Source organism: Canis lupus, chromosome 29 (assembly GCF_048164855.1).
Source record: "Canis lupus baileyi chromosome 29, mCanLup2.hap1, whole genome shotgun sequence".
NCBI lineage: Eukaryota > Metazoa > Chordata > Mammalia > Carnivora > Canidae > Canis > Canis lupus.
In genome coordinates, this window is record NC_132866.1 from 12,506,994 (window position 1) to 12,521,744 (window position 14,751).

The 14,751-nt window shown below is 38.2% G+C and overlaps 1 long non-coding RNA gene across 2 annotated transcripts in view; it reads right to left on the reverse strand.

Moving 5' to 3' along the window:
• Positions 1 to 509: 509 nt before the first annotated feature.
• Positions 510 to 14,751, reverse strand: part of LOC140620794 (uncharacterized) — a 39,960-nt gene continuing 25,718 nt past the window's right edge. For both annotated transcript variants that reach the window (XR_012020495.1, XR_012020496.1), the window contains exons 5-6: positions 783 to 1,016; positions 510 to 627 (exon numbers count right to left, since the gene is read on the reverse strand). This is a non-coding gene — a long non-coding RNA (uncharacterized lncRNA). The remainder of the gene's footprint in view (positions 628 to 782; positions 1,017 to 14,751) is intronic.

Genomic DNA, 14,751 nt, shown 5'->3' on the forward strand with positions numbered 1-14,751 from the left:
GAATTAGAGTGGTTCATTATGGAGAAGGGAGAGAAGAGACATTTTAATGGAATTGGCAAAACCCAATGCCCAACAGAATAGGCTGGAAGTAAACAGCTATGGCCTGACTGTCTATGTATGAAGAAGGTTTCTCAGGCTTAGGATTGAGAGTGCTTGAATAACTATAGAGACCATTTTATAATTATTATAGTCCTCTCCCCTCTCCCTCCCTCCCTTCCTCATCCCCACCCTGCCCTCCTCTTCCTTTTCTCATCCCTACTCTTCCCTCCCTTACCCCCTCCCTTTCCACATCCCCCTCCTCCCCTCCCCTTTCTCCCTCCCCTCCCCTCCCTTCCCTTTCCTTTTCCTTCCCTTTCCTTCTTTCCTTCCTTCCTTCCTTCCTTCCTTCCTTCCTTCCTTCCTTCCTTCCTTCCTTTTCCTTCTTCCTCTCCCCTCCACCCCCTTTCTATAAGATTTTTAAAATAATGTGGTTTCCATGCAAATCAAAACCAGCTGAAAGCTTGCCAAGGCCAAGATGTAATTGAAGCTGGCATTTAAGCCTTTGTGTCTCCTCTGTCTCCAGAGATATCATCATAAAATAAAAGACTTCATCAGGTAATGTTTTCTTCATTATTCAACATCACAATTCTGAAGCGAAAAAAGATAATTAGACATACGGTGCTGTCGACACATAGTTTATGAGGAGCTTCTAGTTAATTAGTTATGGTAAAAGGTTTTTATATAGTCATAATTACTTTATATTTCAGAGAAAAAGAAGCAAACATACATGTATTTTATTTTACCTGGTGACAAGTTTATCGAAGCGAGGCTGGTATTTTGATGATCCTTTGGCACCTTCTTCAGACTTCTCAGGATATAATGCAAAGTGTCATGAGGAGGTTTTAACAGTACAACTCTTGTTAACTTTAATAGGAGCTACGCATCTGAAATCCTTACACATCGTCTTGCTAGATTCTATAAGAAAATATCATCCTCTTGGTGTCCTAAATTTCCTTTGTCATTGATGAAAGGCTCACCTATGGAATCATTCAGAGAAGGGTTTTAGTAATTTTGTTGAAGATATGAGACAACCCATCTTCACAAGAATGCCTTGTCTGTTTGCATTTCTGGGGGCCGGCCACTGAGCAAGAAATGATGGCAAAAATAACATCCTGGGAAATGTAGCCTTCTATACTATATTTGTTTAAAATAATTTCAATTTATGAAAGTGATCTCTTTTTTTCCACCGGCTGTTTCTGCTGAATGGCTTGTTCATCTCCATCTAAGAAATCAAGAGAATTTCAAAAGGAGGTCGATATTCTTGGTTTTTCCTTTTGTGTCTGTACTAGCTGGGGTGGTGGGGGAGAACTGGAACAGCTCTGTCAGGTCCTGTACCCACCTGGGTGTCCTGAAGCAAAGGGTGATAGCCAACCCTGAAAAAAAGTGAATCCGGTAGCAACATGCACTGATCTTCCAGTATGTCATATGGCTAACGTACCTAGGCTTGGGTTTGCCATCAAGGTGCACTCAACCATGGGGCTAGAACACAATGTTCCTCCATCTCAGTCTGGTTCTTTATTTATTAGAACAAAAGGCAGAAACCTGAGATCTGTGCTAAAGAAGGCATGTGGACTGATCTCACAGCCCAGGGCAAAATGCTAGTGTTGTCTTACCCACAGCTGGGGTTGCTAGCTATCCAGCCCCAAAGACAATGGCAGGTTCACACTTCCCTCTACTCTCCAGAGTATTTGATGTCCTAACACTTTTAGATAGATGCATGGGCATAATAATGGTTGTCATTTCTTGACTAGTTAGCAATGCCTGCACTGTGTCACATACTACATGGATTATTTTTCCCTTGAGGACTTGCCATCTTTTAGGTGAATGTCTGGGTGAGGTAATCAATCTTTCCAAGCTTTAGTTTCCTCGTCTATGAGAGTAATAACAGGAAGAAGACAGATAACAAACGTCAGGAGATTAGCACAATGCCAGACACACAGTAAATGTTTGGTTAATGTTGGCTATTGTTATTTGTATTCTGAGAATAACTCTGAGTGAGGTACTGTTATTACCTCACTTTATTGATGATAAAACTGAAACAGAGGTTAAGTTACTTAGTATGGGGTAAAGCTAGGGTCTAAAGCCCATTTCCAAGCCCAAGCTACCAGCCTCATCAGAAACAACTGTAACAACCCTGAATTGTCATCCTGTCTTGACTCTCCCCTATCACCCTCCATTCTGGTCGACATACTGGAAAACAAGATCTAAAGCTTCTGGTTCCTAGGACTTGGCACTTGTGTGGCTTTTGTGTGGATCTAGAGGACCTAGGAGCCTGGTGTATTCTGGTATTGCTCGATTTAACTTATCCAGATTTTTCTTTAAAGATTTTATTTGTTTATTCATGAGAGACACAGAGAGGAAAAAAGAGGCAGAGACACAGGCAGAGGGAAAAGCAGGCTCCATGCAGGGAGCCCAATGCGGGACTCGTTCCTAGGACTCCAGGATCACTCCCTGGGCTGAATGCAGGTGCTAAACCGCTGAGCCACCCAGGGATCTCCAACTTACCCAGATTTTAAGGCCTCCAACTTATTCATATATTTAAAGAATGAGTAGGGGAGGCTGGAGGAGGACCAATTAGAACTTCCCCTCACATCCTTGTTCTCTTAGCATAGCTGAGGGGTCTTTTGTGATGGATGACAAGGCTCTCATTGGTCTCGTTTTTTTTCCCTATAATCCTCTCTGAGTCATTTCTGTCTTAACATTGTTCTCTGGGATGTAACATATCTTTCTTGGATGAATGAGGAAGGGACTCCTCATTTCTCTAGCCAGTTTCAGCATTCAGCACCTCCAGTATCCCTTCCACTTTTCCAAGTGGAGAGAGAGAGAGAGAGAGAGAGCACTAGTGGATCTTTAGCATAGGTTTCAAGGTAGCTTGATGCAATTTTAGACTGTGCTAATACATATGAGGGTATCTCTTTAGATAGGAATCCCATTAATAAACTATGGTTTTTTATAGCCAAACTGAAGAAAATTTAGAAATACTAAACAAATTATGTTCTATTTGGGGCATACTCGGAGCCTAAATAAGTGAGATCAAATTGTTCACTGTGTTGTCATTAATGGGATTCATATCTTGCATTCCTATTACACCCTGAATCTAATCACGTGAGTTATGTCCCGGATATAGAGTTATGACACGGAATTATATCCTAGTAAAGAAGAGCCACCTTTAATCTCATTTTCTTGAGGCACATAAGACAATAGTTATGATTTCTATGTATTTTTAATAGGAATATTTTTAACTATGATTCTAATCACTGGTAATCGTCCTGTCATCTAAGAAAACAGTATAGATTAGAATGACAAAATAATGTTTGGGATTAACCTCTTTTTTGTTTCTCCTTGTAGGAATAAAAGATAAAATTATATCCTTGGTATCCAAGGATAAATGGTTTCTATGATTTGCAATACTTCAGGTCTGATCATCATCGTTAGCTTATTTATGTAGAACACTATAGTACTTAAAATTCTTTTTTTTATAGAGAGAAGGAGAGAGACAATCTTAAATAGACTCCATCTCATGATCCTAAGATCATGACTTGAGCCAAAAATCAAGAGTTGGACACTTAGCCGACTAAGCCATCCAGGTGCCCCAATATTTAAAATTCTTGAATAAAGAATTCTCAGCTTTGTTAATTAATTCTCCATTAATTATGGTAATTTATACTAATTACTAATGTAATTACAAAATTGAAGATTAACCTGGAAATTTGGAAGAGCAATGTTTCTGTTAACTAAACAGGAATAAATTACACAGGCAAGAGCAGAGGCAGGATTCTTTTTGTTTTGTTTGGCCAGCTCAACACCTTCAAAGTACAGTATAATCTGGGAACATCTGACTTTAGCAACCTACTCTCCATTTCATTACCACATGTACCCTTTGCCTTCAATATTCCGGATGTTTTCCAAAGCTGTTACTAACAACAAGATCAACTCTAGCTACAAAGGAAGAAAGAAGACTAGGTCCTGTCCTAGAGCATTTTGTCAGTGCCTGCCAAGGCTGTAGGAAAGCCACAGAACTGCTGGATCTGTTGACTATTTAAGGAAACTGAGAAACGTATCAGTCATCTTTGTCAAATCCAATGTAAAGACTCTAGAGTACATGCTCACTGGGACTGCACCTTAAATCACAGGGACCGGGATCCCTGGGTGGCGCAGCGGTTTGGCGCCTGCCTTTGGCCCAGGGCGCGATCCTGGAGACCCGGGATCGAATCCCACATCGGGCTCCCGGTGCATGGAGCCTGCTTCTCCCTCTGCCTGTGTCTCTGCCTCTCTCTCTCTCACTGTGTGCCTATCATAAATAAATAAATTTAAAAAATTTAAAAAAAAATAAATCACAGGGACCACTTTTATGCTAAGGTTCAAACAGGTAGATGTACAAGAAAATTGGAATGAGTTCCAAAGTAAGAGAAAGAATTAGGCTGTCTGAGATGATCAGCAGGATCATTCATTAGCCATTAGGAAGAAACAGAAGTAACTAGCCCTGATTCAGTCTATTGCTGCACTTTGCATACTAAATGTTATTTATAGGGCTGAAGGGGTTATGTTTCTCTATGACTTACTGACATTGATTCATTTGGTTCAGTTGGTAACCAGTGTGTGTGTGTGTGTGTGTGTACGCGCGCATGTGTGTGCAGGTGTATCAGAGAGAGAGAAAGAGAATTACTCTGTGCCAGGTTCTAGGTCTTGAGAATATAAAGATGAAAAAATAAAATTCCAGCCTTCAAGAGGCTCTCATTCAAGCAGAAGTGATGGCTCACAGTTTTCTGAAGAAAATTGTAGCTTAGAGAACACAAGTTATCAGTGGGGGGGGGGGGGGGGGGAGAAAGATCACCTTGAGAATATGACTCATTGAGCAACAATTTCCAATTCATAGTTCATAGGTTGACCTACCCTAGACTCATAGACAGAAGGATTTTGAGGGTTTGCATATGGTAGAATAATTCATCTCATTCCTGAGCAGTAAAGAAAGGGTCATCTTTGCTTTTTTCACCTCTAGGCTCAAAGAGAAGTATGTTCCTGAGAGCTGGTAAAGAAGAATCCATTGGAATTTGATACAATCTTTATTTCCCGTCCAAAAGGCTTGCTGACTGATGTTAGGTCCTAAAACTTCTTTTAACTCCTAATAAAACTCCGTTTCTTCTTCTGAGGTGGAGCACCCATGGCTCTGGAATACTGTGCAGAATAACAACAACAACAAAAAAGTTTCTAAAGTCCTTTAAACACCTCAAATGAAATTTGCCACATTAAAGCCAAATATTGTTATTAATGACAGGAATTGCCAACATGCTAAGAACAAAGGAAAGCTTCAAGCACTTATCATTCATCTTATGCTTTTTTCTTTAACAGCAGAACCTATCTTGTTGTAAATTATTAGTTGTAAATTACTTCTTTAAAATATTAGAACTGTTCATTTGAGTAAACCACGAGGTAGATTTTTCCTGTAATTTAAAAAACTACCAAAAGAGCTATAATTCATTTACTATTAACATCCATATAAAGACTATGAGCCATAAGAAGAAAATGAGTCATGGTTGCATCAAAAGAATTAACTTCAGAGATGTATTAAAGAACAAAACATTCGTTTCAGTACATTGGGATTAACTATTATCTGCAACCCAACCACCGGTAGCACTCTATTTTCTAATAGAAAGCACAAAAACACACAATTAATCCTGACCTGATATCTCTCTCTCTCTCTCTTTTTTTAAAGGATTTATTTATTTATTTATTTGAGAGAGAGAGAGTGAGCAAGGGAGCTAGCATTGGGGTAGGGAGAGGGAGAGAGAACCTCAAGTAGACTCCCCACTGAGCATGGAGCCCTTTGTGGGGTTCAATCTCAGGACCCTGAGATCACTACCTGAGCCAAAACCAAGAGTCGGATGCTAACTCAACTGCACCACCCAGGTGCCCCCTGACCTAGGATCTATTAACAATCTAGATTAGTGTCTCCTAGTCCTAGCGTGTTCCACTTCAGGGCATTTCCAGCTACCTCAAGGGATGGTATAAAATTCTTCCAAGTTCCTTAAGCAAAATTAATTTTAATTCACATTAATATTAAAAATAAATGTATACCATATGGCAGATGAGGAAAAAGAAAGTCAAATTCATAACTCAGCAATACATTCCAACTCATTAGCCAACATAAGTGAGGATTTAGATAACACTTTTTAAGCCACAGATTCTCAGGAAAGAAGAATGTAGTTCTGGAAACCATGAAAAAATATTACTGTGTTTTAAGTCCTCAAATTGCACATTGAGCTCTCTTGATGAAACACTTTTCTTTACAATGAGCTAATTCTAGTTTCAAAGACATTTACACATGTCCTTGCTTCCTCATAGTTTTGGTAAGGACAATGTCTTAGTCCTATGCTTCATAGTTTATAATACACTTTCATATATCATATCTCAGCTGCTAAGTAATGCTGGGGACTCGTCTGGCCACAGGGAGAAAAAATGAAAAGGCTGTCTGAATGAAAGATCTTCACCAAATTACATCACAGGTGGACTAAAGTTACACATTCCTGAGAGTTCATATCCAATATGGTGCATTTGGGAGAGGTGAGAAAAGGGATGGCTGTTACATTCTATTACACCTTCAGCTCTATCATATGCAGAAACTAAGCGACCTGTGGACTTGGCCTCACTCTATTCCACTCCCAGATAAAGCAGAAGGAGGAACGGTCAGGAGTCAGTGATAGAGGGGATAAAAGGAAAGAAATGATTGCTTCAGTATAAACTGAAGGAAGCATTGTGGGTAACGATAATTTGGAGAAATGGAGTGGGTTGGTGGGTGGACCCCATGGAAAGCTCAGACTGGAGCAGTTTGAAATAACACCTATGGATGAAGGCATCTGAGACCCGAAAAGAGATCCAGGAAGAGGCTCACTCACTCTTTTTAAAAAGATCAACTCTCTCACACAAATTTAAAACAAAGATGTGCTTGTTCTAACACTCAGAGTGTGGAAGAGTATTTTTTCAACCAAAATTTCCTCCCGGTTTGTGATGATATGGGCTCTTCTCATATTCTAATTTAAAAACTTATTCAGAGGAAGGTAATTAGAAATAATACTTGGACATTTTTAATGTTTTGAGCATGAATATAATTTTTAGTATATTTAAAATTCAATGAATTCGCTGAGGGCATCATTATAAGGAAGCTGAGCACTAAGGAAACTATTAATAATTTGGGAATCTCGGTTCTCATGAGAAGTGTTAAATCTACCTCCTGAAGAACTATACCACACATATATTTAACTCCTAGATCCTAGTATTATTAAAATGCAGAGCAGGATAGATATGATTTTTCATGCTATCAGGGTATCCTCTGAATCTCTTCTTGTAGGTGGCAGGCACAGAAAAAAGCCTAAATAAACTTTGAAGGGATTTCTGGTCCTTGGGAAATGGAAGAGTCATAGAACTGATTCTTCTTAGTTGGTTCGGTAGCAGTTGAGCATTCAAAACTTCTTGAAAACTCTTAGCAATCTATAGTCTTGGCCTTCTAAAAGTCACAGTTCAGTGGACACAAAGAGAATACAAGCAAGTAAAGTTAACAAGATTTAGTGAGGGCTTCAGAAGAGATAGGAACCCAAGATCCTAGAAGCTCATAGAAGGGAGTGAGGATTTCTTTGTAGGGGAGCTGGGAAAGCCCTCTCACAGACCGTAGCATCTGAACTCCCAAATGGAAAGCAGGAATTACCACGTATCAGAGAAGGTCATTCAAGACAGAAGGAAGAGCAAAATGAAAAGAAACGAGGTATGAAAAGGTGGTGCTCCAGGGAGGAGGGAGATGGCTAGAGCACCTGGGGTGTGGATGTGTGGTAGACAAGTGGAAGAAAAGGAAGCTGTACAAGATAACAGGAGGGTAGATAATGGAGGGTTAAAGGTTGAGGGGGAGGATTTAAAAAAAAAGCATCAATGGCACAAAAACCTCTAGGAAAACAGTATTGGATTTGGCAGTCATTTTAGCCTTGTGCTTACTCCCAATTCTGAACCTTCTAGTAGGTAGTTTATTCAAGAGAATATTAAGCTGAAGACAGAAATCAGCATGAAAACATGTTTTTCTCTCTAGTTTATTTGCTGTAATAGGCTTATTTTATATTGAACTCATGATTGTTATTTTAATATTTGAAATTATTTGGCAAAAAAATCTAGAAAGGATTTACATCTTGATTATTAAGAATTGTCAGATTCTTACAATTCTATTGGAAAATTAAAAAGACTTCAAGTATACGAATTTAATGAAACCACAATCCACATTTACAACTGAATACTTATAAATGAGACCAAATTTTCACCTCCTGTGTTTCCTCTGGCTATAATCTTCCCAAGTATACTAAAAGGCTGCTGGGAAGTATGCCTATCATGAAAATTGCTCAATTTTCAAAATGATCTATGAATCATAATGGGAGTCTTGGTAGTTAAGTGTCTACAATAACGTAAAAATGCCTCCCAGCCTTTTAACAGGTGGTAGAAAGAAGTCAGAAGTGACTCTTACAATGGTCTTTCTTTCATGCATTTAAATCCCAGTATATCAGACAGCATTAGGGTAAATAAAAAAAATAGAGCAAGACTATAATAAGATATATAAGCTTATAGTATAATCATGATAAGAGAGATGGGCCTCATGCCATGGAGCCAGACTGCCTGGATTACAATCCTGAATCTATCCTTTATCAGCTGTGCAATCTTGAGCAAGTTATTTAACCTTTCTGTGCATCAGTTGCTATTAAAAAAAAAAAAAAAAAAAAAAAGCACCAATAGTAGCTACTACAGGGGCACCTAGGTGGCTTAGTGGGTTAAGCACCTGCCTTCAGCTCAGGTCACAATCCCAGGAGGCTCAGGTCATGATCCCAGTGTCCTGGGATGGAGCCCCACTTGGAGTTCCCTCCTCAATGGGGAGTCTGCTTCTCCCCCTGCGTGTCCCCCTGCTCGTGTTCTCTCTTTCTCTTACTCTGCTCTCTCCCTCTCTCTCAAATAAATAAATAAATAAAATCTTAAAAAAAATAGTAGCTACTACATAGGGTTATTATGAACATCCTGAGTATCTTTTCTTTGCCTCCCCAATCCTCCTCGGACCCTTCTTCATTCTGCTTCTGTACCTTGGGAGGCTGGCCCATAAAGGTGGAAACATTGAGCTCTTTCCCCTCTGGCTTTCTGTCCTGTTTGGATGATGGGAGGCAGGACAAAAGTGAGGTCGGGGTGTTTGTTCTTGTTCCTCCCTGCCAAGTCACCATGGTTGTCCAACCCACCCACGGGCACTCTCGGGTCCCTCTAACCAGGCTCTCTGCTTGTGCCTTCAGGCCGGCCCGTGGTGGAAAGGCTTCCTGCGGCTGTGAGCCAGTGCAGCGGGTTGCACAGTCCTGTACTGCATTGTCTAAATCCCTCTCACACCTTTGTAAATATTCCTTTTGTTCAATTCACTTCGATTTATCCAATTTGAGTGCGCCATCTGTTTCCTGCCAGAATCCTGACTAATAGAATGAGTTCCTCTTTGTAAAGCACTTGGAATAATAGCTAGCCCATGAAAAGCACGATATAAGTATTTGATAGATAAATAAAATAAATGAGATTTAGAAACTTTTTTTTTTTTTTGCAGTCGATTTAAACATATCTTTCTGTGGCCTGCCATACAAAGCAAAATCTTCAGAAACATTTTCCCAAGTAAAACTGTTCTCTTCAGTAGATTTTCTGTGCATGAAGTAACCATCATTTTATTTCTAATCATGTTTGTAGTGCTTTGGTTTAAAAAATTCTAAGTAAAATATTATTAAAGTTTTAAATTCAATATGAGCCTATGGGCAATTTTTGTAACTCTACTCATTGTAATCATTACCTATAGATGTTCCCTCCCTTTTTTAATACTTCTTTATTGTCTCTTCTCTATACACCTTTTATTGCATGTACAATATTGTCTCCTTTGATGCTTTAAAACATGCTGAATGTAAACCTACGTTTCTACTCAATTGGCTAAAGGTAATTGTATTTCCTAGTTTCTAGAATTATAAGCGTATCTCTTACAAACAATAGGCTCCTTACTTCTTGCATGAAAGACACAAGGTTTTGCATGCTGGATTCCACTTTCTTCTTCTTCTTCTTCTTCTTCTTCTTCTTCTTCTTCTTCTTCTTCTTCTTCTTCTTCTTCTTTTTCTTCTTCTTTTCGGCGAGAGAGCAAAAGCAGGAGGAGGTGGAGGTGGGAGGGGCAGAGGGAGAAGAAAAGGGAGAGAGAGACTCTCAAGCAGGCTCCCCACTGAGCGCAAGCCAGACCCAGGCGAGCCTCAGGATCTCAAGACCCTGAAATCATGACCTGAGCTGAAATCAAGAGTCAGACACTTAACTAACTGAGCATCCCAAGTACCCCATCCTCATCTTTGTTTCTTAACTCTAAGGTTCCAGAGTATCTATTTTGTGCACTAGTATGTATATATATACACACACATATATATTAGTCACTTGAACCTGATAGCAGAAGTAGCCTTCTTGCTTGAGCTCATATTTACTCATTTCTTTTTATGTAGTGGTAGCCTCAAATTCATCTTACAGTAGTATCTCCATTCAATATGTTTTTTATTCTAACTCATACCTAATATTATGGAGTATGGCCTCTAGCAAGCTGCAGAAAAGAGAGTTTGAAACTTTGTGATCTGAGGATATCCTTCCTTTTCCTTTTATATCTAAGTGATGACTTGACCAAAGTGACCCAAATCTTTTTCTAAAAGTTCTGTAGATGTTACTCAAGCATCTTGCAATACTTACCATATCGAAATATGGAGACAGTCTGGTTTTACCACTTTGAAATTGAGCAAAGTTTAGAAGACTGTCATACAAAAATCACTTGTGTTTTTATATGTTAGCAGCAAACATTTGAAAAAATATAATCTTATTTTTAAAAGACACTACTGACAAAGCAACTAAATGTATAAGATATCTAGGAATAAATTGACCGAAAGTTATCTGAAACTTCATTAAAGTTTTTTGTTACACTTACAGTTACAGAGGTCCTGTACTAGCAGTCTCAGTGTCCCCTGAGATCTTGTTAGCAATGCAAATATTTGGACCCCATCACAGATGTACTGAATCAGAAACTCTGGGGGTGGGGATGGCAATCAACCCTTAATGAGTTCTCGAGGAAATTCTGATGCACACGTTGTGATTCAGGACAACACTCTGAGAACCACTGCTCTAGAGCAACTCTTAAGCACATGAATACAAATTTACTTACAAGAATGTTCACAGAAGCATTTTTTGGTAACAGCAAAAAGCTGTAAAGTCTAAATAGTTATGGAAGACAGAATAAAAAAGTGAACCAAAATATGTTCCTAGAATACTCTGATGCAGGGAGAGTGAATGAACAGCAGGGAGGTACATCCACTTGAGTGAATATCAGAAAACACATCATTAAGTAAAAAATGTAAGTTGCAGAAGAAAGTATATAGTATAATACAATTTATTAGAGTTCAAAAGCATGCAAAATTAAGCTATATATTTCTTAACAGTGAGTGCACTTATATTGGAAAGTCAAGGTATTGATAAAACTCAATATAGTCATTATTAATAGCAACGTGTATAGAGAAATACATTCAAAGAAGGGAGGATGGGAGAGTTTAACAGCATTTGGTAAGGTTTTCTTTCTTTCTTTTTTTTTTAAGGCGTTATTAAATTATTCATTAGAGACACAGAGAGGCAGAAACCTAGGCAGAGGGAGAAGAAGCAGCCTGCAGGGAGCCTGATGTGGGACTCGATCCCAGGACTCTGGGATCACATCCTGAGCCAAAGGCAGACACTCAACTACTGAGCCACTCTAGCATCTTGGTAAGGCTTTATTTCTTAAACTAAGAGTATATATATTTTTGCCGCATTATTTTGAAGTTTTTCTTGATATATGAAATTTTTCAAAATAAATTTGAAATAACAACTGTATTGCACTTTCTAAAAAATATTTTACTTATTCATGAGAGACACAGAGAGAGGCAGAGACATAGGCAGAGGGAGAAGCACGCTCCTTGCAGGGAAACCCATGTGGGACTCGATCCCAGGACTCTAGGATCATGACCTGAGTCAAAGGCAGGCGCTCAACCACTGAGCCACTCAGGTGCCCCTCTAAGCTAGGGATTCTTAACTAAGACCCACGAAACATCTGAAACCATACAGAAAATTTGTTTGCGATTTTCTTTTTTTAATCTGGGGAGAAAAATCATAATTTTGTCAGATTTCTTAAAGTGGACTGGCACTGAAAAATATTTGATTCTAAGAACTACTCTGCTCTTTTTATGTCAAAGAAAATTTGCCTCAAGTTATTTCATTAATTTCTACTCCCTCAAATTTTCCTTCTTTATATTTTTAAATTTTCCTTGTTTTTTTTAAACTTTTTTTTAAAGATTTTATTTATTTATTCATGAGAGACACAGAGAGGGGGAGAGAGAGATGCAGAGACACAGGCAGAGGGAGAAGCAGGCTCCACGCAGGGAGCCGGATGTGGGACTTAATCCCGGGTCTCCAGGATCACACCCTGGGCCAAAGGTGGCCCTAAACCGCTGAGCCACCTGGGCTGCCCTGAATTTTTCTTGTTGATAGGAATCTCGTTAGTTTCTTGGTTTAGATTTTGATTAATATCCAGATATTTTTTGTTCCACTGGAAAAAATAAAGGCTAAAATTTTAATTCCTGATTATAGTTACTGCTCGTTCTGTGAATCAGGCTGCATGATATCAAATGTTCTGTATTCTTATCATACAAAATGACATTAAAGTAAATATAGAAATATTTGTTTGAAAGAAAGAGGTTATTTCCAGTTGGCAGAATTTTGGAAAATGTGTTGGAGAAACCAATATTTGCCCTGAGCCTGTAGATGGGTGGGGATAGGAGAAAAAAGTGCTTTAGGTTTTTTAAAAAAGTGCTTTGGGATCCCTGGGTGGCGCAGCGGTTTGGCGCCTGCCTTTGGCCCAGGGCACGATCCTGGAGGCCCGGGATCGAATCCCACGTCAGGCTCCCGGTGCATGGGGCCTGCTTCTCCCTCTGCCTATGTCTCTGCCTCTCTCTCTCTGTGTGATGACTATCATAAATAAAAATTTAAAATAAAATAAAATAAAGTGCTTTAAAGTTAAAAAGGCAGCATAGCAAAGACAAGGTATCAGTAAAGTATTCAAGAATGTTAATCCTTTCAAAGAACCAATTTTTGGTCTTATTAATTTCCTATATTGTTTATATGTGGTTTTTAAAAATTTCACTAATTTCTGCTCTTCCCTCAATTTTTTTTCTAGTTAATTTGGGCTGGCTTTGCTCTTATTTTTATAGGCCAAAGCATAGGTCATTAATTTTATTTTATTCTTTTTTTCTAATAAAAGCATTTCAAGTTATATTTTCCTTGCAAGCAGTGCTTTACTTACATCCCACAGATTTTGATATATTTTCACTATCATTCAGTTTAAAATATTTTCTAATTCCCCATATGTTCCTTATATTCCCTTTATATTTTTTCATTAATCTATGAGTTACATAGAATGTGTTGTCTAATTTTAAAATATCGGAAGGGATCTAGATGTGTTTTTGCTATTGATTTCTAATTTAATTTCATTGTGGTCAGAACACATATACTTCCTTCAATTTTTTAATATCTATTTGGACTTGTATGATCCACATATGGTTTGCTTGCTGAATTTTCTACATGCACTTGAAAAATTGTGTATTCTGCTGATAGTATTCTGTAACCATCAATTAGGTCAAGATGGTTGATAATGTTGTTTCAATCACCTATATCTTAATTTTTTAAGTCAGTTTTAAAAAATCAATTATTGAGAAAAGAGAGTTAAAATTTCCAACTATGATCATGGATTTGTCTATGTTCCCCTTTAACTTGCTAAAAAATTTATTTTGAAATTCTGTTGTAAGACACACATATATTGACTATGATTATGTCTTTCTGATTTAATATATATGTAATCTACATTTGAATGCATACATTCATATGTAACGTATATGAAATCTAAAATTGTATTTTAGAATATACCTATTTCCCTATGGCATTTTTCATATATATTACATCTACATATACCAAATTTACTTAAAGTTTTTCTTTCTTTGTTTTTAAAGTTTTGTTTCTTTATTTGAGAGAGAGAGAGACTGAGAGAGAGCAGGGAGGGGAGGGTGTGAGAGAGAATCTCAGGCTGACTCCCTGCTGAGCACAGAGCCTGATGTAGGACTTGATCTCACAACTCTGGGATCATGACCTCAAGCTGAAATCCAAAGTTAGACCTTAACTGACTGAGCCACCCAGGTACCTTCAAAGTTTTTCTATCCCATTCCCTCTCCTTCTAAGACTCTAATTATATGCACATTAGATCTTTTGATATAATTTCATATGTTCTTGAGGCTCTGTTCATTTTCTCCCCAATATTTTTTCCTAAATGTCTTTCACATAGAATTATTTCTACTGATTTTTCTTTGAGTTCTCTGTTTGGCCATCTCCATTTTTGTCCGGCTGATATGATGAAATTATTATCTTTCGGTTTTGAATGTCCATTTGGTTCTTTATTATAGTTTCTAGTTATCCATTGAGATTCATATTTGTTAATTCTTTATAAGTGTATTTTCCTTTACATTCATAAGCACGGTTATAATAGCTGATTTAAAATCCTTCTCTCGGGATGCCTGGATGGCTCAGTGGTTGAGTGCCTTTGGCTCAGATCCTGATCCCGGGATCCGGGATCAAGTTCCT